At 41.2% G+C, this 24826-nt stretch overlaps 1 long non-coding RNA gene across 2 annotated transcripts in view; it reads left to right on the forward strand.

Annotated features, from left to right (window-relative positions):
* The window catches only part of LOC309368875, a 28536-nt gene extending 4572 nt beyond the window's left edge, over nucleotides 1–23964 (forward strand). Inside the window, exons 4-5 of one of the 2 annotated variants that reach the window (XR_014167937.1) lie at nucleotides 1622–1679; nucleotides 23763–23964. This is a non-coding gene — a long non-coding RNA (uncharacterized lncRNA). The remainder of the gene's footprint in view (nucleotides 1–1621; nucleotides 1680–23762) is intronic. The other variant, XR_014167938.1, reaches the window with a different exon arrangement.
* The last annotated feature ends 862 nt before the right edge of the window (nucleotides 23965–24826 follow it).

The raw sequence follows: 24826 nt of genomic DNA on the forward strand, positions 1-24826 counted from the left end.
TGAATTTGGGCTACCAACTTCAGCAGCTATTTAAATCAATGTTGGGTGGGGAGAGAAATCAACCAACTATTTGGAAATTTTAATTTACTGTTGTTGAGAACTGCCAGCCAAGAATGAGAATATCCCAGTCGTAAACACATCCCAGCTATGGCTCAAAGAACTGCTCTTGGATCTTGATCCATAATCACCTGTACTTCTTTGATCTTGACCCAGACTCACCCCTGCCAAGGGGAAATGCACAAATCTCCCCTGTGGTGAGATAAATCACCTGTCTAGCAATTCATCTCCTTGTAGGGCAAATGCATCAACTCCCAATTTACACAAGAGATGGAGGAGAGCTTTGTTCGATCCATATTTTTACGTGAACCAACCTAATTCACATCTTTAGGACAAATACATGGATTAGAATTAAAGGATCAAAAATCCTTTAGGTTTTGCACTTCTTCAGATTCGTAAGGCAGTTCTCGGCTCAAAGAACATACTAAAATGCGTTAAAATGTGGGCAGTTTGGAAATGTGTTTGGAAATGCATATATTGAGATAAAATTCATACTTAAATAATACACATAATTTTCATGTGGACTTTTTATTTAAAAAAAATAGGTTAATACAGAAATGGCCTAAAATTAAATTAGAAATTGGCACACACCAGACCATTCATGCCTACATGGGTTCATAGAAACCCATAGAAACCATGAAATTTCATTGATTGATTGATGAAGCTGTTTGTATCCCCACCTTGCAACCTAGGATCTCTGGGCAATTCACAATAAAATCACTAAAAAAAATGTATCATATTCCACCAATGTTTTCCCTAGAAAAAATACAATAAAAACAACATATCAGTGTCAGTGGTACAAATATCCAAAGACCTGAACAAAAAGCCAGATTTGTACCTGGCATCTGAATACCAGTACTATTGGTACTAACAAAACAAAACAAAATTGGCAGGGATTAAGTGAAGATGGTTATTCATTTTCCTTTTAAAATATTTCAGTAGGCCATAATAGGGTTCTTATTTATTTATTTATTTATTTATGCATGTATGTATTTATATTTCAAATAATTTTATGCCCCTTTTATATTGAAAACACCTATTTCTCTCCAAGTGGTTTACAACTTAAAACAAAAATAGGGCATTATAAAGTATCAAAATAATAGATTGCAGATGAAAGTCAGATACAAAATAAGACATGCAAAGCAGCATAATTAAAAAGAAAACAAAATAGTCTCTTAAACGTAAAAAGCACAATCGATATAACTCATATGCAAAAATACAATAAAACTCCACAACATCATTAGCAGCTAATCAAATTAACTGAAATAGAAGCTGCACCCACACTTTCTCTTCCCCTTTATAACCATTCCCAAATACAGCCTTAGCAGTTCTCCGCGCGCAAAGCATTCCCACCAAACATACAGGTAACACAGGTAACCCTCAGCCAACATGGTGTTCCAAACGGGGAATAGTTTTCCATTTTTGACATTTGTATACAGAATCTTGCCTGTACATAGGAGCTTACCTATGTTCCTAACAGAGCATGGTTCCCCTTTTAAATTTTTGTAAACAGAAACTTACATGATCTTGCTCCTCCATTAACTCGCGTCTCTCATTGGCACAGGAGAGTTAACAGCAGACAGTCTGCGGGTGTGCAAGGAACACTCAACACAACTGCCACTGTAAGTTTCCTCTCAAATGCTTTTATTGTTTCATGTTATTCTATGACCTGCCGCTTTACTGCAGTTTTTTCGGTTGTATTCGTTGCACATGGTTTGATTTGTATATGCGTCCTTCATAAAATAACAAAAATACACATTTTATGTAAATATATATGATGACAATCCTCTGGCAGCCTTGCAATTTTATTTATTTGGATATTTCTATACAGCCCTTCACCATATGGTCACATATTAAAACACACCAATACTTCCCCTGCCCCTAAATCCAGTTAAAACATCAGCACAAAGTAAGCACAGCATAAAATAAAATAATAGCTTAAGACAGCAACAGGTGCAATACAAACTGAGCTCCACATACTATCCCTCCCCACTTCCGGGCAGAAGAGCTATATCTTCCCACTATTCCTAAAGGATTGTAATGCTGAAGTGAGATGCACCTATGTAGAGCAATTGTCCCAAAGTTTCAAAGCCACCACTGAAAGGTGCTAATACGGCTTTTACAGTCCTCTGTACAGTAGGACACATGGCCTCCTAAGCAGACACCTTCTCCTGAACAGGATAGGTTTTTTAAAAGGAAGCAGGACCCTTCAAATACAAAAGTTGCAGAATCAGAGCCCATTTGGCTTCACATCATGGCTAATTCAGCCCTTCTCAGGACAATTCACTGAGCATACAAACAAAATTTAGACAAACTTCAGCATAACGATATTGAATTAACCAAAGGCCATTGCAAAGCCTTTTGTGACTGACACGCTCTCAGCAAGCAGTTTTAGTCACGTGTCTTGGCCATTGTAGTGTGCTTTGGTTTTCTACTGTAAAATAAGGCCTAGTTCACAGGGAATTGTAAATAGGAATTATAATTAATGTTTGAGAAGTGCTTCGAAATCTTAGATGAAAAGTGCTAAACCTGAATAAAATATGAAGCAATTCTATGAGCTTTTTAAAATGCACAGCGTATTTCCCCCCAAGAGGACAATAAAAACTAGTTTGATTTAGGTCCTTTTGGAAATAGCTATTTACACAGAATAGTTGATCATCCTGGGCTAAGAATTGTGATATGGAAGATTAAAAGAAAAAAAGAACCGTCAGATCCTATGGGTCTGTTTCAGCTGCAGTGGCACAAACAGAGGGTGTTTTTCCCCACCCGCAGTGCTGTGGCTGAAGCAGCAATCCAAGACATGGCAGGCAACCCAAGGGAAACCTATTTATTTATTTTTTTAAAAAAATAAAATGCTACTGCCAGAGGCAACCCCAGCTAACGTAAGGCAAGATGAAGCAGCATTCACAGCTGGCAGACTATGAGTATCATTTAGGGCAGCACCATCAAACATAGACACCAACTCTGGGCTTGTCTACACTTCCACTTGTCCCGTCTGTAGAAAGCATGGGTCTGAGTGGCTTTCTAGGCACACTTCTGAGTGGTTTTGCCTTTGCCCCACAGTTTTCCCCTGAAGAAACTTGCTCTTTAGCACTATGTTGGAGTAAATGTCAATCCAGAAAAAAGACGGGTTTTCCAGGTGGGAAAGGCAGGGCAAGCAGAGGTGTGGATTAGCCATCTGACTCGGGAAGCACAATCTACTGTCATATCCTCATGCAAGCCACCCCACAGAAAATAATACAAGCAAAGCTGAGGAAAAAGTGCTTGCATATTTTCCTTTCACTTCAGTTAGGCCTGTGTGGGACACCTTCCCAGAGATTTATGGTCCTTTGGTGTCAAAAAGGTCACTAATTTAGGCCTAGTTGACAAAATTGAGAGGTTTTACTTGTAGTAACCTGCTCTGGCTCCACCGATTGAACTCAACCCAGGAAGCCTTGAAGCTCCTTGGCTAGGGAGCACTCTCCAGTGGTGACTGGTGATATTTTGCCGCAAAATTCCTATCCTGCAGTGCTAGGGCTTTAAATAGTCTTGCTGTACCATCCATTCGAACACTAATTCCTTAAACTGTACCATCCATTCGAACACTAATTCCTTAAACCTCTCCAGTGGTGACTGGTGATATTTTGCCGCAAAATTCCTATCCTGCAGTGCTAGGGCTTTAAATAGTCTTGCTGTACCATCCATTCGAACACTAATTCCTTAAACTTGTCGGAGTACTTTCTATGGAATGTTTTCTTGGGGGGAAATGTAGCTGTCCCAGGAAAATATCACCCTTGAAAGGTGGCGAGATCCCATTGCCTAGAACAGTTCAACTGGCCTTGTGCATAGAAGAGCCAGTGCTGCCAGTCTCACAGGTGCCACCTTGCTGTCATGTTTGCATTTGTCTCAGGGCAGCACAAACCTCAAGGGAGCAACAGGCACTGTGTGCAAGGGGAAAGGCATGGTCTGAGGTCAAGCTTGAGGGCTGCCCTAGGGTAAAATTCATGACTGCCTGCAGCTGAGCTATGATTCTACTGCTACTGGGGTAAGCCATGCTGGCCTCATTAAAAACAATGGCTTCTATTCAACATTAGTCATACACAAAGAAGAACCACTGAAAATTAAATATGTGACTAGCTTAGGTCCTATAATGTGGGTGGGTCTACTGTGAGTAGAACTGTTGGGCACAATCCAATGGGTTTAATTAATCTCTACTATGTGTTGAGTTCAGCAGTGACCAGCAAAGTGGTTCACTAGCAAAATTGCCAGTTGCTACTGTGAAGGGTGGTGCTGTGGTCTAAACCACTGAGTTCCTTGGGCTTGCCGATCAGAAGGTTGGCGGTTCAAATCCCCGAGACGGGGTGAGCTCCCATTGCTTGCTCCCTGCTCCTGCCAACACAGCAGTTCGAAAGCACGTCAAAGTGCAAGTAGATAAATAGGTACCGCTCAGGCGGGAAGGTAAACGGCATTTCCGTGCGCTGCTCTGGTTCGGCAGAAGCAGCTTAGTCATGCTGGCCACATGACCTGGAAGCTGTATACCGGCTCCCTCGGCCAATAAAGTGAGATGAGCGCCACAACCCCAGAGTCGTCTGTGACTGGACCTAACAGTCAGGAGTCCCTTTACCTTTATCTTTACTATGAAGCAACCAAGGACAGAAAGGAACACCAACTCACTCCTTCATACAAGTACAAGGGTGCTGACTGGATAGCTCCCCTGGCTCAGGCACAGGCTGTTAACATCCACAGGGGCAACTATCCAGTCAACAAGTAGGCAACTGTATGCTGTGCCTCTTACCTCCCAATATGTGAAGAAATTACCCTCTCTCTTGATCACCACAGAGAACGCTCTGGCAGGCCACCTCAGCAGTAACCACCAGCTGGAATGTGACTATTGTCTTTTCTCGGTACAATTAAAATTCCTGACGTGCTTCTGTAGGTGTGCTGCGAGTTAATTATTTCCAACCTAAATGCAACTGAGATAGAGTAGGGTTCTCTCACCACCGCCCCTGCCACACACACATCAATAAAAAATTAATGTTTGAGAGTTAATTCATAGGTAACATGGATTTCACTGAGGGCTCAGGTCTGTCTGATCCATTCACCCGTGGAATAAAAGCATTTAGAAGTAACAGGGATGATGCTGTTATTAGCAGCCAATATGTTCATTGCTGTGCCGTTTTAACAAAATCACCTTACCCTGAATAAGACTGATGAGTAATTTGGGATGGCTCTGCACCTAAAGAGGCATCACATGGTTTTATATTTGCTTAGTCATTTTGCCCTTCATTTCTCATTTAAGGACTTGCTTTAGTCTCTTGTAAAACCAGGAAGGAAAATGTATGAAAAGAAGCTGACACATTCTACAATGCTTGTGTTTTTCTTAACTGCTAGAAAAGCAGCGCTCAAACCAGGTCATTCTGAATAGTCATTTAAAATATTACAACCTTGATCACCAACAGCAGAGTTGGGTAACCTGTGCCTTTTCAAATGATAGACTGCAAGATCCTTTTCCAGCCTATTGCCCTCAGACACTGCTGAACTCCAGCTCTCATTAGCCCAAGCTGGTAATACAAAGGGTAAGTGATTGGAGTCCAATAATATCTGAAAGCCACCAGGTTAGGAAAGTCTGAACTGCAGCTCCTCTCCCAAGTGGATCTTGTGGTGACAAGCAGCACATGCATACTCCTGCCAGGCAGCAGATCCACTACGCCTACAGAGACTCCTGGGTTCTCAGCACCCTTAACAAACTACATTTCCCAGGATTCATTGGGGAAGCCATGACTCTTAAAGTGGTAAAAGGGTGCTTTATAAATGTATGGTGTAGATGTGACCCAAGAGTAAGAGGAAGTAGAACTCACACTTCCTCTCCTCATCACTTGTTCAGAACAGGCTGGCCCCATCATTAGGCAGAGTGAGATGGCCATCTCTAGCAGCTGTTTTGGGGTGTCATGAAAGGGCAGCAAATTATTAGTTATTTAATTTTCCATTTTTGTCTTTTACTCCCAGAGAAAGATTTTCTGTCCGAGGTGCCATCATAGCCAGGCACCTTGGCTTGAGGTAGGGGAACACCATGTGTGGCTCCACCTTGAACAGCAACATTTCTTAGGAGCAAGCGATGGTATTCTCAACGACACCCTCTTGTCACCTTCATTAAAATTAAAAGGGCTCTAGGGGCTTATTTTAGAAATCACAATGGTCACACAGAGCACAGAATATTTACCTGTAGCAAAAAGAAAAGTAAAAAGTAATAATTTATCAGAAGACAACTGACTGGTGTTCAAGAGAAGGCTTTGCATATTCAGGTCTGAGATATTTATTCATGAATTCTAGATGAATTGTTGTGCTACCGAAAAGCACTTTCTGTCATTTAACAGAGCCTCCGGAATCTTATCACTCATTCTTTCAAAGTCAGAAATCCTGATGTTTGTTTATTTTAGTGGGGGTTTTCTTTTTCTTTTTTCAAACTTATTTATGTAATAAGTTTGCCAGACATAAAATGAAAAGAGCACTTAACGCGAAAGGTCAGAAATTACACCGGGAGACAGAATTCAGTACATAACAACATAACGGCACCTAAGCAATCACCGTGGCCAACTTGTTTATAATTAGACTTTGCATTTAAGAAAACAAAAATGGTTTTTTAATTTAGTAGCCTTTCCATGTGATGTTTAGTACCTCAGAATGTCATTTTTTTATGTGGTTTATAAAATCAAATCACTATTATTGAGAGGGTTGCGGGGTTTTTTCAGTAAGCAAACTTATTTTTTATTTATTGCAAGCAGCCCTTGTTGTGAGTACAAAGACATTCAGCTTTCAGTTCTTCACAGTCTTAAGGATGATCTCTGATGGCTCTTTAATTAGTGTGCTCTTTTGATGCATAGGTGTGAGAGATTGTAATGGCACTAATGTGTTTTTGTCATAGTCTAGAACAGAGCTAGCCCAAGGCATTTTGCTGTCTGAGGCAGCTGGTCCTGTTAGCTGGTCCCTGACCACTGGTCCTGTTAGCTAGGGATGATGGGAGTTGTAGTCCCAAAACATCTGGAGGGCCAAGTTTGCCTATGCCTGGTCTGAGGTGAAGCACAATGCAACAAGCCCACATGTACACATACTATGAGCAGAAGTTGAACAGGCTAACTGGCAAACTTATTTCAAATGTGGCTGTGAACACACTATACTTTCAAAGCACATTTCACCCCTCAAAGATCTCTGGTCACTGTCATTTGTTGAGTGCTGCAGAGAACTGTAACTCTGTGAGTGTGGCTCTCTATAGAGCAGGTTGAATGGCACATCAAGTTGTCCAACACCTCACTTCTGCTGCTCCCCATCTCCCAGTATCGGCTGCTGAAAAGTAGGGCCATCACACATATACAAGATTTTCATGGTGGTTTATCATAGCAGACATTCTTGCTACAGATGCCCAAGCTTCACAAATCATAGTATGATGACCACATGGGTAAAAAAAATGGGTAGAACTGTCAGCTAGATTTTTGGCATCTTGGTATACTATAAACAGAGCTGGCCCAGCTAGTAGGCAGAGTGAGGATGCACCCAAAATTGACACCAATGGCAGCGCCGAATGCAGCAGAGCAGGTAGGGGCAGGAGCAGGTAGGTGGGGGCAACAGCAATGGCAGTAGAAGGACCAAGCAACACTCCCCGTTTTGCCTCAAGCGGTGAACTGTAATGTGCTGCCCCTAACTATACAATATTGATTCTGCATACTGATGAAGTACTTAAGGTTAAGTCTCACTTCTTGTTCACGCTGCCTGCTATGCCCTGATGTCGGAATTCTGCAGATCAATGAAACTGTGATGTGCCAAGTTACAGCAGATAAGCTAGATGTTTAACATCACACCAAAGTTAGTCCCCCTCCCCCTTCCAATTTCCTTCTGTCGCTGCAGTTGTTTACATTAGAAATATTTTGCTGAAATTGGATTTTTATGAGAAATCTTACTGTGCTACTAATCTTTCATTGCTATCAGATTGGTTTCATGGACATTTCATGGGCATCCAGTGAGTCACACTCTTTACTAGACAGCCGGCCATCTCCATATCATTGCTGGGTTTGATTTAAGGTATAGTTCCATGCAGAACATATTGCAGAAGTCAAATGGTGAGGTGATAAAAAGTATGAATGATGACAGCAATCCTGCATCCTAAAGTACGATCTGCAGTCTCTGTGCCAGGAAAAGAAACGCCTTGTCGGACACAAATGAAATGCGCTTCCTCGTATCTCAAGTGACTAAGGAGGCCCAGCTTCCTGAGACTGTCCAGAAGTTGCAAACCTATGATATTTTCTTCCATAAACCCTGTAATTTCAAAAATAATATGAACTCGCAACTGAAAAAGTTGCCACACGTACACTAAAGAGTGAAACATCCTTTCTTTTTTCTCTTCTTTGGTGCCAATGACATAATATTGTAATTAGGCCCTGCTCCAATTCCATACCCAGTTGAACTCTTGTAAGATTATGGACACAAAACAAGTCTAGATTTCAAAGCCACATTTTAGCCACAAACATACTGCACATAATGGCACAGTTTGCCACACAAAATGCTACGCCAAACCATGACTTAGAAGAAATGAGTGGGCTCCTGAAGAGGAGGCTGTGGGTCTTTTGCTCCATCCCTGTCATTCTGCTGCTATGCTGAGCTAATCCATCCATTTGGTGTGAGAATAAATAAGGTAAACAATGGAATGGTGCTGTCCAACTGGAAAAAGAAAGGAGTGAGAAATCTGAATGGTTTGGGTTCAGTTCCTGCTTACAAGACAAAAAGTTCAGTTGGGAACTCTGTCCCAGCCATGTCTCTGCCACACAGTTCCTTTGTGATTTTCTTACACCATTCTAATTCAACATTGGGCAAACAAGGCAGTCATTTTATAACAGGAACTAGTCAGAATCCTTGTTTAGTCTGACAATCAACAGTTGTATCAATTATCCCTGTCATTTATTCATCTCCAGCTATGAATGATTAAAGACAGAACAATATTCCAGAGCCAAAATAATGCATGACTAAAACTGTGAATATAAATAAGTAAAACCTATTCATCTCTTCATGAACACAAATCTCTCAGAGAGGACTACAAATTAAAAGGATGTCCTTGAATGTCAAAATGTGTGTGCTTATTTCAGAGTTAAATAAAAGAACAAGAGCGCATAGAATTAACTTGGTTCTTGGGGCATCATTTCACTTTTTAACTTACACTGCTGTAATCCCAGTAGAGCTGGTGGGGCTCTCCCATCTGCTTCAGTGGTCAGTGAGTGCCATACTAAGTCACTATTCAAACATTTAATTAAATTCATTTTACAGGCATGGGCAAACACGGCCCTCCAGATGTTTTTGGCCTACAACTCCCATGATCCCTAGCTAACAGGACCAATGGTCAGGGATCATGGGAGTTGTAGTCCCAAAACATGTGGAGGGCCGAGTTTGCCTATGCCTGATTTAGCATTTCCTATTTTGAGGGTATCTGAGGTGAAATAAAAACAAGACAGTAACACTTCCAAGTACCATCTGCACCTACTTTACTGATATCTTGCACCGATCATAGTAACAGATGAAGCTGTCTTATAGCAACTCAGACCATTAGTTCATCTGGCTCAGTACTGTTAACACTGACTGACAGCAGCTCTCCAGTTTTGAGAGATGAGCCTTTCCTAGCCTTCATGGCTGTGGGGGGGTTTGAACCCTCGTCTCCCAGGTCCTAGTTCAACACACTCTAACCACTACACCACACTGACCCTCTCTAAACATTTCTGCAAGCAATTTCTGTAGTATTATGCAACTTTTGAAGGATCATTGTGTTTCGGTTCACGTATTGGTTCAAGGAGTGTGAATTAGTTAGTTCCTCATTAAAATGCAAGCAAAATTGAATTTCTCCCCATCCCTAGATTGAACCTGAGACTTTCTGCATGCAAAGCACACACTCAACCAGTTCTTCCCCTAGGATGGCACAGGGAAATTGGGAAGAGGCAGCCAAGGAGCTAGACACAGTTAAAACCTCTTCCCAAGCCAGAGTTATTGCAGCAGACAATTGCGCCTAGCCTTCAATTCACACCATCTCAGTTCCTGAACAGGGAGTTGTAATAAAAGGCATTTTTCTCTTTTCTGGGCAAGAAAAGTCACAGCTATCGCATTTATTGTGCTTTCACAAGGGGCAAATGAAAGCTTTCCATCACAGTGATTCAATTTCAGAACAAACACTTTCTATTCTTTGACAGTATTTCTTAACCCTTTCTTGGGTTTTCAGATCTAAGGAGAGATCAATAAAGGTAAGCAACAAGTCATCCGTCACATATAAATACAGAGACAGAACACAAACAAAACAAGAGCTCTGTTGTACTCAAGTCCTTCCTGAAGGCTTCCCATAGAGAGCAGGGTGTTGGGCTCATATACCTGTAAGCTATAGCAGATCACAGCAATGTTTACATGTGTGTAAGCATAAAAGCTGTAGTACACAGTAAAATCACAGTATGAAATGGGCATCACTTTTAATGTATTTTTAATCTTTTGTTGGAAGCTGCCCAGAGTGGCTAAGGAAACCCAGCCAGATGGGCGGGGTATAAATAATAAATTCATTATTATTATTATTATTATTATTATTATTATTATTATTATTATTCCCCTATGCAAGTACTAGTGGTACCACATGGAAGTATCCCCACAGGTCTCAGTATATTTCTCCACCACCAATATGGCAGGTGCATGTGAAAGGAATGTACTAGGAGACTGGCTAGGTCTATACACAGCCCCTTCTACTTTATTAAGACCTCCACCTTAGTGGTGTTCAAGCCATTCAAGAACCTGGTGAAAGACATGCAAAGTCCTCTCATTCCCCATAATGGCGTGGTGTGCAGCTTGCTGTAGTACAGAGGTACCTCGGGTTACAGACGCTTCAAGTTACAGACTCCGCTAACCCAGAAATAGTACCTCAGGTTAAAAACTTTGCTTCAGGATGAGAACAGAAACCGTGCGGCGGCGGCAGGAGGCCCCATTAGCTAAGGTGGTACCTCAGGTTAAGAACAGTTTCAGGGTTAAGAACGGACCTCTGGAAGGAATTAAGTTCTTAACCCAAGGTACCACTGTAGAGGGAAAGATGAGAACTGTTGAGTCCGGTAGGGATGCCTTTGTTTACAGGCCCTGTACCTTTATGAGGGAAAAGATGAAGCTCAAAGCAGTAGTGGACAGCATGTTTGAGCACCACCACTCCCCTGACCTCTAGTCAATTGCATCACTGCTACTTACCGGGAGCTAGAGAAGGATAGTGTGAGCAGCAGCAAGGTCAGCATGGTGCAAACACACTGGAGAAGCCAATCTGGTGCACTTGCACCATGCCAACCACACTGCTGCCTCCCCTCTCTTTAACTCTCAATAAGCAGCAGAGACATGACTGATCCAAGGGTCAAGTGAATGGCAACATCCTACCATGTCATCTGCTGCTAGTTCAGTTTGTTTCTTTTTTTAACTTCCTCTCAAATACACACATAGGTATGTGTCCTTCAGACTCATTGTTTAATAGCTAAAGTCTAGCTTGGTGTACTGTAACTGGTATGAGGCCTAATCATAGGCTCCAGATCCTAGGGGCCGAGGCACTGTCTCCCTCCCCCCATGTTTTTTCAGGGGGGGTGGGCCTTCTCAATGTTCACAGAGCATTCAGCTCCAGTCCCTAGCTCCTCCCGATATCATGCGGGTCTGACGTCAGGGCATCATGTCAGGAGCCCTCAATCATCTTGAGAAGATGGCACCTCCGACCCCAATCTGCTAAGGTTGCTGGGCTTTCACCTAGAAATGCTGTTTTCCTATTAATGCAGCCAAATCACATAAATGCTAAATTAGGATAAATAAAGTGTTGCATTTTTTCAAAATGTAATATAAAAGCAAATGGACTTCTATAAAGACGAGACAGGAGGAATTAACCTTATAGAACTTGGTAATTTGCTATTTGAATACAGTGTTTCAGTCCAAAGATGAAATACACTCACATTTGGGGGTGGAAAGGAGAGCCCTGTTTTTATTCAGAACCAAAGGAAGCAGTTTTATACTGAGTTGGACCATTGGTCAACTGAGTTTCAATCCTGTTCCAGGTCAGCAGTATGTGCAGAGGGTGGAGAACAATAGCCCAAGAGCATCATCCTGGAGCAATTTGGTTCCAAAATTGTGGGCAACGTGCATTGAATAGCTGGATTGGGCTACTGAATTGCAGGGCACAGGATCCACGGGCGCAGGGACAGATCTGATGTAAAGAGATGTTGTGCTAACAGACTACAAGTACAGCCTTAAATTCTCAAATCACAGTTCACAAGCTGATGGGAGAAGGGAGCTTTAAAAAGGAAATGCTCTCTCTTAGAGCCTTGTGCTGTCAAGCCACTGAGTGGCCTTGAGCTGTCTCCTTCACTGGTCTTTGGTGATGTAAGAAGAAGTTCAGACTGACCACTAGAAAGCTCTGAAATTATGGGATGAAATTATGAGATTCAGCTACACATTCTCTTATCTCAAGAAAATCCATATATTGTTTTCCCTCAGACTGAGTTTCAGGGAGATGAATAAATGGTGGGGCCTCAAGGCTTCCTCTACCTTGAGATCACTGTAAGCTGGATCTCACCCCAGATCAAAAATCAAATACATCTACAATAAAAGACCTGCATTTCCATGGCTGATACGAAATTACATAAAATCTCCCTAGAGAGAGATGTGATCTGTTGCATTCAAAATGGTGCTTTCTGTAGTTCACCATCACAGAACTTGTGGGAACAAAGGTATATAACTTCTTATTGAGGAAAATGCTATAAATGACATAAAAACAGAATCTGTGATATTTATAACTTCACATTTTCAAAAAGTTTATTATTATGACATTTATATCCCACCATTCCTTCAAGAAGTTCAAGGTGGCATAGATCTTTCTCCCTCTCTACATTTTCTCACAACAGCCCTGAGAGGTAAGTTAGGCTGAGAGACCGTGACTGGCCCAAAGTCATCCGGTGAACTTAATAGCTCAGTTAGTATTTGAAGTCTGGTCTTCCTAGGTCCAAGAAGACAAGTCCAAGAAGACAATTGACTGGATATTCTACCTTTTTAATAAATAATAATATAAGCTAGCTAGTAACAGAAAAAAGTGTTATCAAATTTAAATTAACTGCAACCCATGGTATTTTGTTAAAAATATTGGTAGATGATGGAGTAGTTTAATACCACATAAATGTGACATTAATATGAATGCCAATGTAATGTCCTCCAATTTCTGCTGTTCTAATGGTTTTATTTATTAATTTTTAAAAATACTCCTGTCCCGCTTTTTTCATTAAGTGAACTCAAGAAGGCTTGAGTTACAAAACATGACCTTAGAGTAAGTTAACACTCAGCAGCTTAAAACAGCATAAAACAAACTGTACAAGGAACAGGATTATTATTTTTTTAAAAAAATCTATATTACCACATTAATTAAATTGCACCTAGAAAAACAGCGCAAGCTTGTGTTAAGCCTACAATGTTGCCCCAGTAACCTTAGTTTCTAAATTCTTATTTCATAAGAGTTTCTTTCCTGACAGACTTCAGGAATACATAACGTGGCTTAACCCTGCCAGCTCTTGAAAAAGAAAAAGAAAACCAATACAGTATTTCTATAATAATATTTTCTTCACATGCCAACACATAGAGAGCACAGTTGCCCTAAATATTTCACATGTGTAGGGGACACCTGCCAGTGCAGAAATGACTTATAATAGGTTGTAAAGTAATGCAGCAAGTATTTCAGAACCTCTGCCCTTTTCCAAAAGTATCGGAAAACATGTTAGATAATGTTAGGCTGAGTAGACAACACATTGCCTCCCTCCATCCAACTCTCTCTCACTCTTGCATGCTCTGTTTGCTTCTCATAGTGGTGCAGTATCTTTCCAAATAAAGGAGCTGTTTCCATGACACTAAACCCTTAATTTGTAGCAGCATATAAACAGGCTGGTAGAAGAACAATGTGCCTCCGCATTGTTAATCCACCTCCTCTTCCTTACATTGAGACAGAGAAAACCTTCACAAAAATCAAATGTGAAAAATTGCTCCTCGTAACTAGAAAGCGTCACCATCTTGACTTTTGTTTCCTTATTACATCTCTGGACATGTTTGATATGTCTTAGCTACAGGAAACAGGATCATTGCAATTAATTAAACCAGCTTCTGTATATGCCTTTAAAACAACAACATTTTTTCAGTCAAATTAGTCCCTCTGGTTTAAGCAATTTGTTCTTTATTAGACATAAGCTTGTTTCATTCTCTGCTCTTTCTTTTCAATCTCTTCTGAAGGTGCCAGTTTTTTTAATTTCTAGCACACACAAAGAGAATACAAAACAATAAGTCCTAAGACATAATTGTTTAGGTTTCCCTCCCTTCCCTGCCCCTCCCCCCGCTACAAAAAAAGTAATTAAAAGTCCATCTCTGGATGGCAGCTGCAGTTACGGTTTCATCTGAAAGGTCTGGTGGCTATCAAGGAAATGGCCTTACTAATTCTTATGTGGATCACACATTAAACCCATCCTGTCAAAGCGATCGTGTTATTTTTAAATCCCATTCTCCTTTAAGTAAAGCTAATTGCAATATAATTATTTTTAGCAAAAGATATGCTCCATATTTTCTTTTAAGATAGTGCTATAAATGAAGATTAAGAAGCGACGAAAGAGAAAGCTGAGGATAGGGACTGGATCGCCTGCACACGCCGGCTGCTTGCTCTCAAATAACTACAGAGACAAATGAATACGGCTCTCTGAGGCATCACGCAGCAGCAGTCAAATATTATTCATGTCCTTAGCTTCATTAGCAAGCCCAAGACGCCTCCACTACAGACGCCCACACATCCACCCAGTAAACTGCTAGAGAGGAGTGGGGAGGGGAAGAATTATTTCCAGACTACATTGCCCTAAATTGTTTGGCGCAACAGAGATGCTTGAACACAGGCTGTACAAGCTCTAGAGCCTTCCTGTTCACGTCCCTGAAAATAACATTAGATATATATAGTCGATCTATTCTGAGCATCACAGATTATGATTCACAGAGGGATTAAATTTCATACCATGTACGGGGCATTTAGAAAATGAAAGTGGCATTTCCCCCCCTCCTCAGTGTTACAGTGTGTTAGCTGCTTAATAGGTAACTAGTAGTTTACGAGAGGGTTTGAATTCTTGACAGCACAGAGGGGTGACATAACTGTTGGAAACCACCATGTGTGAACATAAAGGGCAAGCTTACAGAGAGTTTATCTGGGTCTTGAGGGCAGTTATTGAGTATTTACATGTTTAAGCCAAATAGAATTCGTACATAGCCTGAAAAAAAAGTGTTGGTCCACACAGAAGGTACATGATTTTTTAAAACTGTGTGTGCACAGGTATAAAAGCACACACACACATGGATGATTTGTGCATTATGTCAAATGGGTCACAGTACTCCCCCACCCCCCAAAAAATCTCAAATCTCAATTTTTTTATTTGTTTTGAAGAAAGTTCTGCAAGTAAAGTTGTAATTAAACTTATGGGCCTTGACAATGTTTTATTTCCAAAAACGGGTAAGTCCACATGTATCCAGTCATATAAAACACTGCAATATTAATATGTGTGATAGCAGCATGTTCTGAGAACCAGGCAGAAAGCCCTGTAGATTCTTAGGGCAACTTCAGACAACCATTTACCAGAGACTGACTAACACAGTACCGAGCAGGCAGCTACATGGGAAGCCAGCATCCACTCACACGTGTAGGAGAATTGCAGCTGTTTATTTAGATTTCTGATCACATGTGGAAACTGTAGGCAGTTGGCACAAATGACTGGCTTTTCCATGTGTTTGTTACTTCATCACCAATATATTACCATCTGATAATCACTACATTAAAAGCCTATTTATCCCAATGCTCATTTTTAATTTTCCATATCCTAAGGCTGATGACATAAAATTGTGATGCCAAAAAACAAACAAAAACACCCCTACCTCAGTAGCAATTTACTGACCCCAAACAAACTGGCTGGAGATGTTTTACATGTAATGGGATACTCTCCCATTGGAGGTGGGGGGAAGACGGCTCATGACCCCTGAACAACTTAGGCCCAGGTACTGAGATCATCTGCAGGAGTGTCATTGGTTATATTCCAAGTTGGACCAGCTTGGAGTGACTATTATCTATGATGGAAAAAACTTTAAAGCTTGAAAGGCAGTCCTCTGACCATCTCATAAAAATATTTGAGTGTATATACTGTTTAAAAAAGGTCCCCACCTGTGAAATTGCTCCAGACTGTTCTATCCCTCCCTCCCTCATAGCTGAGCACTTGTCTGGCAGGCAAGAGGCCCAGTGCGCACTGCATTTGAAGAGATAGTTGATGTGAGAGAGCTTCCATGGGGCACATTAGCTGTTTTCTGGAAAGTGACTAATCCAGCATGTTGCCATGGCAATCTTGGGGCAATCACAGTTTCCCTTTCTGTCTGGGGTATCAAAATGAATCTCAAAGCCGGTGTGGTGCAGCTGTTACCATGTTAGATGGAGACCGGGGAGACCCAAATTCAAATCTCCATTCAGCCATGAAGCTCAATGGGTGACCTTGGGCCAGTCACTGTTTCTCAGCCTAACCTGCCTCACAAGCTTGTTGTCCCAATGCAAGGAGGGTAGGAAAACCATTTATGCCCCCCTTGAGCTCCTTGGAGGAAATACAAGATATAAATGGAACAACTAAATAATAAAAAAGAGAAGCTAAAGGCAGGGATGCTGTTACTAGGGTAAATGAAATGCATTCTGGGCACAAGGATCTGTGTTTTATTTAGTTAAAGAATTTTGAGCAGTACAAAAAAGCCCTCAGCCTGAGATATTGAAGAGCATACCAATCACAATAGAGTAGACCCTGCAGGATTGTTCATGGAAGGGCCTGCATAAGCCCAAGTACTATATGCATAACCTATATCTACCAGGAGCAGCATAAACCGCTAGGGGTGGGGGGGAAATTCTATTCCATTCTCATTTACAGGTGAACTTCTCACTTTCTAAAACGACAAGAACTGGAATAGAGCCATCCTTTGAAATTCACACTTCTCTGAATTTTGCAGTGCAGTCCTCAAGCCAAGAATTTGTACAAAAATGCATATACTAGGGTAGTGTAAGCATGCATGGCAAACACCACGGGGGGGGGGGGAATGCATTGTATCAGGAGGCAATGCTCTGAAAAAAAATGTACATATTTGGCAAAACTGCAAACAAAAATGCTGATGAATTTGCATTTAAACTTTTTATAACACACAAAAAAATCACAGACTGATATATGGAAATGTGGAGAACTGAACTTAAGGTTGGAAATGTGAGAAACAGAGAGAAACCAAAATTGACCTATTTGCCTATCCCTATAAATAACAGTGAGGGGTACATCTCTTAAGAATAATAATAAGAATAATAAATTTTATTTATATCCTGCTCTCCCCAGCCGAAGCCGGGCTCAAGAAGGGTAGGAAGTGGGGATGTTGGATATCCAGCTAACAGGTTGCAGAAAGAAAACAGTAATAGGGTCATTAAATGTCTTCCACACCTGCCTCTCAATGACAGCAGCCCATGTATGTTGAGTGATAACTGAGAGGATGGTGTCAAAGAAAGTGAATTAACTTAGTCAGTGTCCTCATCTTGGCTCCCTTTCTTGCTCATGAATGGAACCCCTGAGTCCCATTTTCTGCAAACAAAGTGCAGTGTAACATGCCAAGTCAGCTACATTGGAACAAGTGTCTTTCTCCATTCTCGACCTACAGTTCAAACAGCGGTTGCTCAGTTTTTCAATGACAACACACGTGTATTGACTTTTGTTTATAGAGACTGTGGTCTTTTGCCCAAGGTTGTGGATTACTTCTCTGGAAAGCAGCTGTGACAAAGAAAGCCAGACACAGTATTAAAGGGAGTGGGAATTGGACTGTGGCGGATGCTAGATTAAGAATAATCACTGTCAATTATCCTCAAAATGAGATAATCAATTTCCTGCACACAAGGGAGAAACAAGTGAAAAGAGATCAAAATGGGAAGAGTTCCCTCCTGTGTGAAAAATGCTTCGGCAGCAAAATTTGCAGTGACAAGAAGATGGGCACCATGAGGGCCTCATGCCAAAGAACAGCTTCTGTTTTTAGTGGCTGAAGCCACATACTCTGTATTTGCACATTGAATAAATGCCTGACAGTGTTAGAAACTGAGATATGAAAGCTAGGAGCTAAAAGGCACCTTAAACCTAGGTTATGGGCATAACAACGTAATGTCTAGGTGCACTTTTTTATAACAAGAATACAAAGCTGAAAATGAATGAACTGCTGCCAAAATATTATGTTAATTTTTCACTTGGTCTAGTCCTTTCTCTGCCCACCCCCCTAATATTCTTAAGAGAGACTCTTCTCCAGTCTTCAGAGAGTAGCTGGAAGTGGGGAGGCGGAAAAGGGTCCTCCTTTCCTTCCACTATGCAGTTTTAAATCTGCACCCAGAGCTCAGAAACTTCTCGCGCTAATGAAATTCCCTGTCGCAAAATGCGCCTAGAACAATGGGAGTTTCAAACACTGATGCCTGAAATGCAGACTTCACTTTCCCATGGGATTCAGTTCATTCAAACTTCCTGTATTGGGCATATCATTATAATTCAAAGCCACTCATTAAAATAATAATGACACATGATATCCAACTAACTCATACAGTACACGTAAGTCAAACACTGCATATCACCTCATAATAACAATGATGATTATGATAGCTTTTCTCTTAGTGACATACTTTTAACTTCAAAGAAATGTTTTGTGATATTTATTAATAGCCATCATGATTAATAAGTATATTAGCGACCTTTCCATAAAACACCACACTCAAAGCAACTTACAGAGATACAAAAAAGAAGAGCAATATTCTTTAAAACCAAGAGTGAATATGATTCCACTGGTGTAAATAAAACTCAGCAAGACATGCTGGAATGTTGATCAAAAAGCCACACTTCCATCACACAGGTAGGTAAAAGGTAAAAGACCCCTGGATGGTTAAGTCCAGTCAAAGGCAACTATGAGGTTGCAGAGCTCATCTCACTTTCAGGCTGAGGGAGGTAGTGTTTGTCCACAGACAGCTTTCCGGGTCATGTTGCCAGCATGACTAAACCGCTTCTGGTGCAACGGGACACCATGACAGAAACCAGAGCATACAGAAACACTGTTTACCTTCCCACTGCAGCAGTACCTATTTATCTACTTGCACTGGTGTGCTTTGAACTGCTAGGTTGGCAGGAGCTGGGACAGAGCAAGCCAAGAGGCTCAGTGGTTTAGACCATAGCACCACCCGCATTCCTTCGCACAACAGGTATTGCATTAGAAAATGAGACAGAAGTGCTAGCATTATAATCTGGGAAACTAATGCAATATTCCCCATATCTTAATGTACCCCAAGTCTCTTCACAGCCTGAGATCTGTCTGCCTCAGAAATCTGTTTTGTCTGGATGATTTATTGCATGATTGTTTCAGGTTTTTTGGAAACAGATGTAAAATCTCAAGTGTACAAAATGCTTTACAATCCTTTCTGAGATCCACCATTTAAAGCAGATAGTTTTCAGTAAGTTGAAGAACTGCAGTGAGGTCCAGTGATGTTGTCCTAAGCTTCCTAAGAAAACTCCAAGATGAGCAGGAATCTGTCCCCAGAAGTCCAAGATCCAAAGCCCAAACTTCTAGTGACAAGGCTTCACTGGCTTTTACAAATGACACAAAAAGTTGTACGTAACACAAATTATTTCAATGCAGTTGTTTTGCATAGCACTGTTCAGAGATGCTGAGAACTTCTATTTCGGTTTAACAACCTCATGGGAATAAAATTGAATAACCCTCTACGTACAAAACCAGGAGCTGCTTAAAGAAAAAAGCTGGGCATAGATATTACATATGTAAAGAAATAAATATCAGATGTGGCCTTTGACTGTTCAGACTAAAAATAAAGCCTTCCTTATCAATCTTTTTTTCTTTAATTTTGGAAACAAAAAATCTGTGACCCTTTCTACTTTTCCTTCTGTGGAGGAGGGGAGCAGGAATAAGATAAATGTCAACTGAATTTGTAAAGAGTGATGGTATTTCACTTATATCATTCATCCTGGTGGACCTTTTCTGTTGCTACAGACTGATGGCTCCATTAACTCTACAAAATTCCCCAAGAACAGTTTCCTCCACAGCAGTAACACATCTGGTAGAGAGAAAGCAATGGGAAATTGTTTCTTCTCCCCAAGCTCTGTGTCACTAGCACCTGTCTTTCCCTTACAATATTGTTTCTGTAGTGCCCTCCCTACCATGACAAGTCACTAACAACTGTGGCTGGTAGGAGGGAAGGAAGAGGAACAAAGAACCAATGACTGAAAAACATTGGAGGTTTTTAGTTTAAACAAGTAAGGAGAAGACATGATAGAGGTGTATAAAATCATCCATAATGTAATTTTAAGGATTTATTTTAAATTAATGTTTTAAGCTATAAAATGTTAAATAATTTAAAATAAGAACTCAATAGGTACACTTTCGGATATTTAACAAAAATGTTTTCTTCTCAGGCAGCTGTACTTGAAAGTTAACAGAAGAGAATAACTATACCCTTTGCTGCTGAGTCTGCAGTAAAATATAAATTGTTTGCTTTCTGCATTCCAATATACTGTTAACCTTTTCTGGATTCAGGAGTATCAGTATCAGAATTACCGATACCAGAATATATGGTTATTAACATTGAAGAGACAATGGAGTGTGCCTCCGAGGGTCAAGTTAAACTGCTGCATCAGCAGCACCAAAGTGACCCCTCCAGGGTGCAAGCTTGGGTAGTGTATATGGAGGTCCTGAGATACCCAAACAACAAGATGTCCCCTCTCAGCTTCGCTGATTTGGTCCAAAGGAAAGCAGAGCAATACATTTGGCACAAGCTTGGCTGCAGGAGTTGCCAGAAGTAGGTATACGATGTGCCATCTTACAAATTTCAGTCCAGATTTGTGTAGGATTTATTCCTTAGCTATTTCTTCCCTTGAAGATATCCCACAAGGCAGCAGAAGTTTAGAATCAGGTTTTCCTTCTCCTAGATGGGTTACCTCCCCTGGTTAACCCCATCTGCCCCTCACTTCCCTCTACAACACATGCAGAAACCACCTTCTTGACCATTGGACCCACCATTGATCCCGTCTGCTCAGTTTGCCGGAGCCTGTCCTCACATGCAAGGGAAACCCGTAAGTCACTGAGGGTTGGAAACTTTTTGGATAGCCTCACCAGGTTTAGCCGGCCAGTTGAAGTTGTTCCCAGGGCGTGGCTGCTGTCGCATACAGACAACTTCTAGGAGCCACAGGTGAGAGCTGAGTGCAGGGTGGGGACCAAAGGTGGACAGACTACCCCAGAAGGGCACAACATGCCCCCCACCAGAGGTACTACCCCTCCACATACACCCTATTACACTGAATATATCTTTATAATTATCATTCAAAATCAGTATGCAGTTTTAGGACTGCTTTTAATTATTTTAATTTCTTTTAATTCTTCCCTTGAATAGGCAAGGGCATCCGTTTTGCTGCCAATATATTTGGTAAAGAAATAATGCCTATGTTTTGACAAAGTGCAGCTTCCTGTTCACATCATGCCTCACATATTATATATATTTTAAAACAAGTTTCCAGTGCTCATGGTAAGTTTAAAACACCTTAAATTTAAAACAAATCTAATTACTTTTTTTTAATGTACAAACTTTCTTTACTCCATCCATCGTTAATTTGAAGGTGCCTAGATCTGTCTACCCTGAAAACCCATAATATAAAGCAGAAGATTTTCTTAGCGGTAATGCCAAAGATTCTTATATGTACAAATCATGGGCACAGAACTCAATCAGCAGCATAAGGAGGATGCTGAACACCCACGCACCCCACCATCTGCTTTTCTAGCAAAACTATTTCTCAGTACCCTGACATTTTTTGGAGTACTGATTCAATTTTTTCACATTTAGGGATGAAACCCAAATCAGTATAAATATCAACCCTTTGCCATTTACGACCCACAAATATAAGCCACAAACCACATATGGCAGTTTACCAGTGGCTCAATGACCCTTGTGTTTTTGCAGCCTGCTAAAAGGATCAGGGTTATGAAGCACCCAGCAAGCCACAACTGAGGGCAGATGGGTTGCGTTCAGTGGCGGGCAACAATTTGTGCAGGCCCAAACCATAATGGAATGTAAATTACTCACCGTGTACAAATGAAATAAAAAGCCTGTGATATATAAAGCAAATGAAATTTAAAGTGTGTGACTGTTGAGGAAAAAAAGACATGGGACTCCAGAGCTTCTGCATATTCTCTGCTAAAAGACCAGCTCCCATCAGGCTGCTCCCTCAACATTCACCAGCAGCCATTTCAGCAGGCTATATTATTATTAATTACATTTATATCCTACCTTTCCTCCAAGGACCTCAAAGTAGAATGCATGGTTCTCCCATTTCCCCGTTTTATCTTCACAACAATCCTGTCAGATAGGTCAGGCTGAGAGACAGTATCCTGGCTGAGTGGGGATTCGAAGCCTGGTCTCCCAGGTCTTAATCCAACACCCTAACCACTATGCCACACATAGGAGTGGTGTCTAACCATATGCATGAAGCCAACCCAACACAAAGATTGTGAAGTAGTTAAACCCAACCCAATTCATGTTGGTGCCTCTAGACCCAAGCAGATGAGTTAAGCATCACACTGAGAGGTGCTCAAACTGTTTGGATCCTTGGGTGGCAATCACAAGGACTCTCATCTTAATTCATAATGCTCATTCATGGTGAACATTCACAATGTATGAGTTAGGTCTTAGTCTGATTGTCCAAACCAGGGATGGGAAACTTTCTCCCCTCCAGATGACACTGGACTACAACTCCCATCAGCCCCAAGCAACCTGGCCAATGGTTGGGAATAGGGGGAGATGTAGTCCAACAACAACTGCAGGGGGGGGAGGTTCTCCATTCCTGGCATAAACAAACTCAATGTCTTCTCCCGCATTTAAAAAGAACATTATCTGTTTTAAGATATCCCTGCCAAGCCTGCACTGATACTCAACAATAGTCAAGCAAAAACCCTCCTGAACAAGGAGATCTGTATGTAGAAATAGACTTTTGACTACAGAACGACAAACAGCAGCACTATAGCAACCTCTGTAGAAGTTCCTATGCGAACAGAATTTCAATTCAGCTCTGTCTCCCAGGGATGATGCCATTCCAGTCACATTTTTTTTTCTAGCGGGCTTTGTTTCAAAGAGAAAGTAATTGTTATTTGGATGCTAAAGGAAGATGCAGGGTATTCAAGTAAAACAGGAATTTTGCAAGCGTCATCTTAGGTGGCTTGTGGGGGTGGGGGAGGAATAGACAAAAGAGCAAAGGATAAAGTTATTTTGCAGCTCTGTCTTTAAAACGGCTGGTCACATAACACATTAAATATTTCCAGTCATAGAAAAGGTTATTGAATGAAAAGAAGGGTAAATGAACTTGATGTGGAAATGCTACAGAGAATTCTCTGGAAAGATTTTTAAGTGCAAGTCTGATACTAGAAATGGTAATTTGATAAGCAAGGGCTATGTTTTTCCTCCATTCCCCCTTTTGCTATTATATCAATCTCTGTTACTAGGATGCACCTTAAAAAGAAAACAAATTACATTATGTATTTTCTGGCTTGTATAACCTTGAAAAATATGTCACCTTTTCTTTCTTTTCTTTTCTCATTCTTTCCAGATCACCGAGATATAACGCCAGTGTACCAATGAAAGCATGCAAGAGATTAGACTGATACAGAACATTGGCGAAACACATTGCGTGACCTTTTCTTTCAGAACAGAACAGGTTTGCAACCTCATCTGAATGAGACTCAAGGACAGTCCAAATGTCAACAGGGAAGCAAAAGGGCTTAGAAATAAATAAAGAAATAAAAATTTCTGAACTGTAACGTTTGAACTGTTCTGAGCAACTAATGGGAGACGCCAATATTGGCATGTAGGTTTTGGGCAAAAGAATAATGTGTCTTCAAATGCAGGTTTTAGTGCCTTCTGCTTGGCTCTCTCTCTTCTTTGCTCTTGGGCCCCTGGACTGACTTGCTTGGTGACAGTAGAACTCCAAGCAGCAACATTTTCATTCCTTGCAGTGCCCCAGAGAGAAACTATGATAGGAAATTAAAATGGCAACTAGATCGAGATTCCAGATACTGCTCAGACTTGGGATAAAAGGGGGTGGTGAAATTAAAAATGTGTCATTGGCTAGTCCTGTGCAAAGACCCTGACAACTGCCCAAATAAGCCAGGTGCTAAGTCCAGGCCTGTTGGGATGGCAGGCCTTAGATATATGATGCTTCTTGCTGTCACTTCTGCATCAGAGCCTGACCTTAGATGTCATAGTTTCTTCGTGTTCAACTATTTGAGCTCACCATGCTATCTTCTGCTATTGGGTCTAGTTATTGCCTTAGCCACAGGTTAACTCTGCGATCAACTCTTGTTTCTTGCTGCCAGGATCTCCCTTAACTTACCTGCCTACCTACTTGATCTAGTTTGGCTGGTTCTTTCCATCTATCTCGTTACTGTTCCAGCAGTTGGTGAGATCTTTGCCCTTATATACATGCTTCCTATCTTATCATCTTCAAAGGAGCCTGAATGTACTGCCATATCCATTTCTTTGACAAGCTCAAATAAGCAGGGAGAAAAGGGCTGTGCCTTTAACGTGGTATAATGGAGCATACAAAAGTGAATGGCTCACCACTTCTGCGGCGGGGGGGCGGGGGGGGTTGTAGTCCCTCACACTCCACCTTCT

This window comes from Podarcis melisellensis, assembly GCF_964234715.1.
Source record: "Podarcis melisellensis genome assembly, chromosome: 4".
In the NCBI taxonomy this organism is placed as follows: domain Eukaryota; kingdom Metazoa; phylum Chordata; class Lepidosauria; order Squamata; family Lacertidae; genus Podarcis; species Podarcis melisellensis.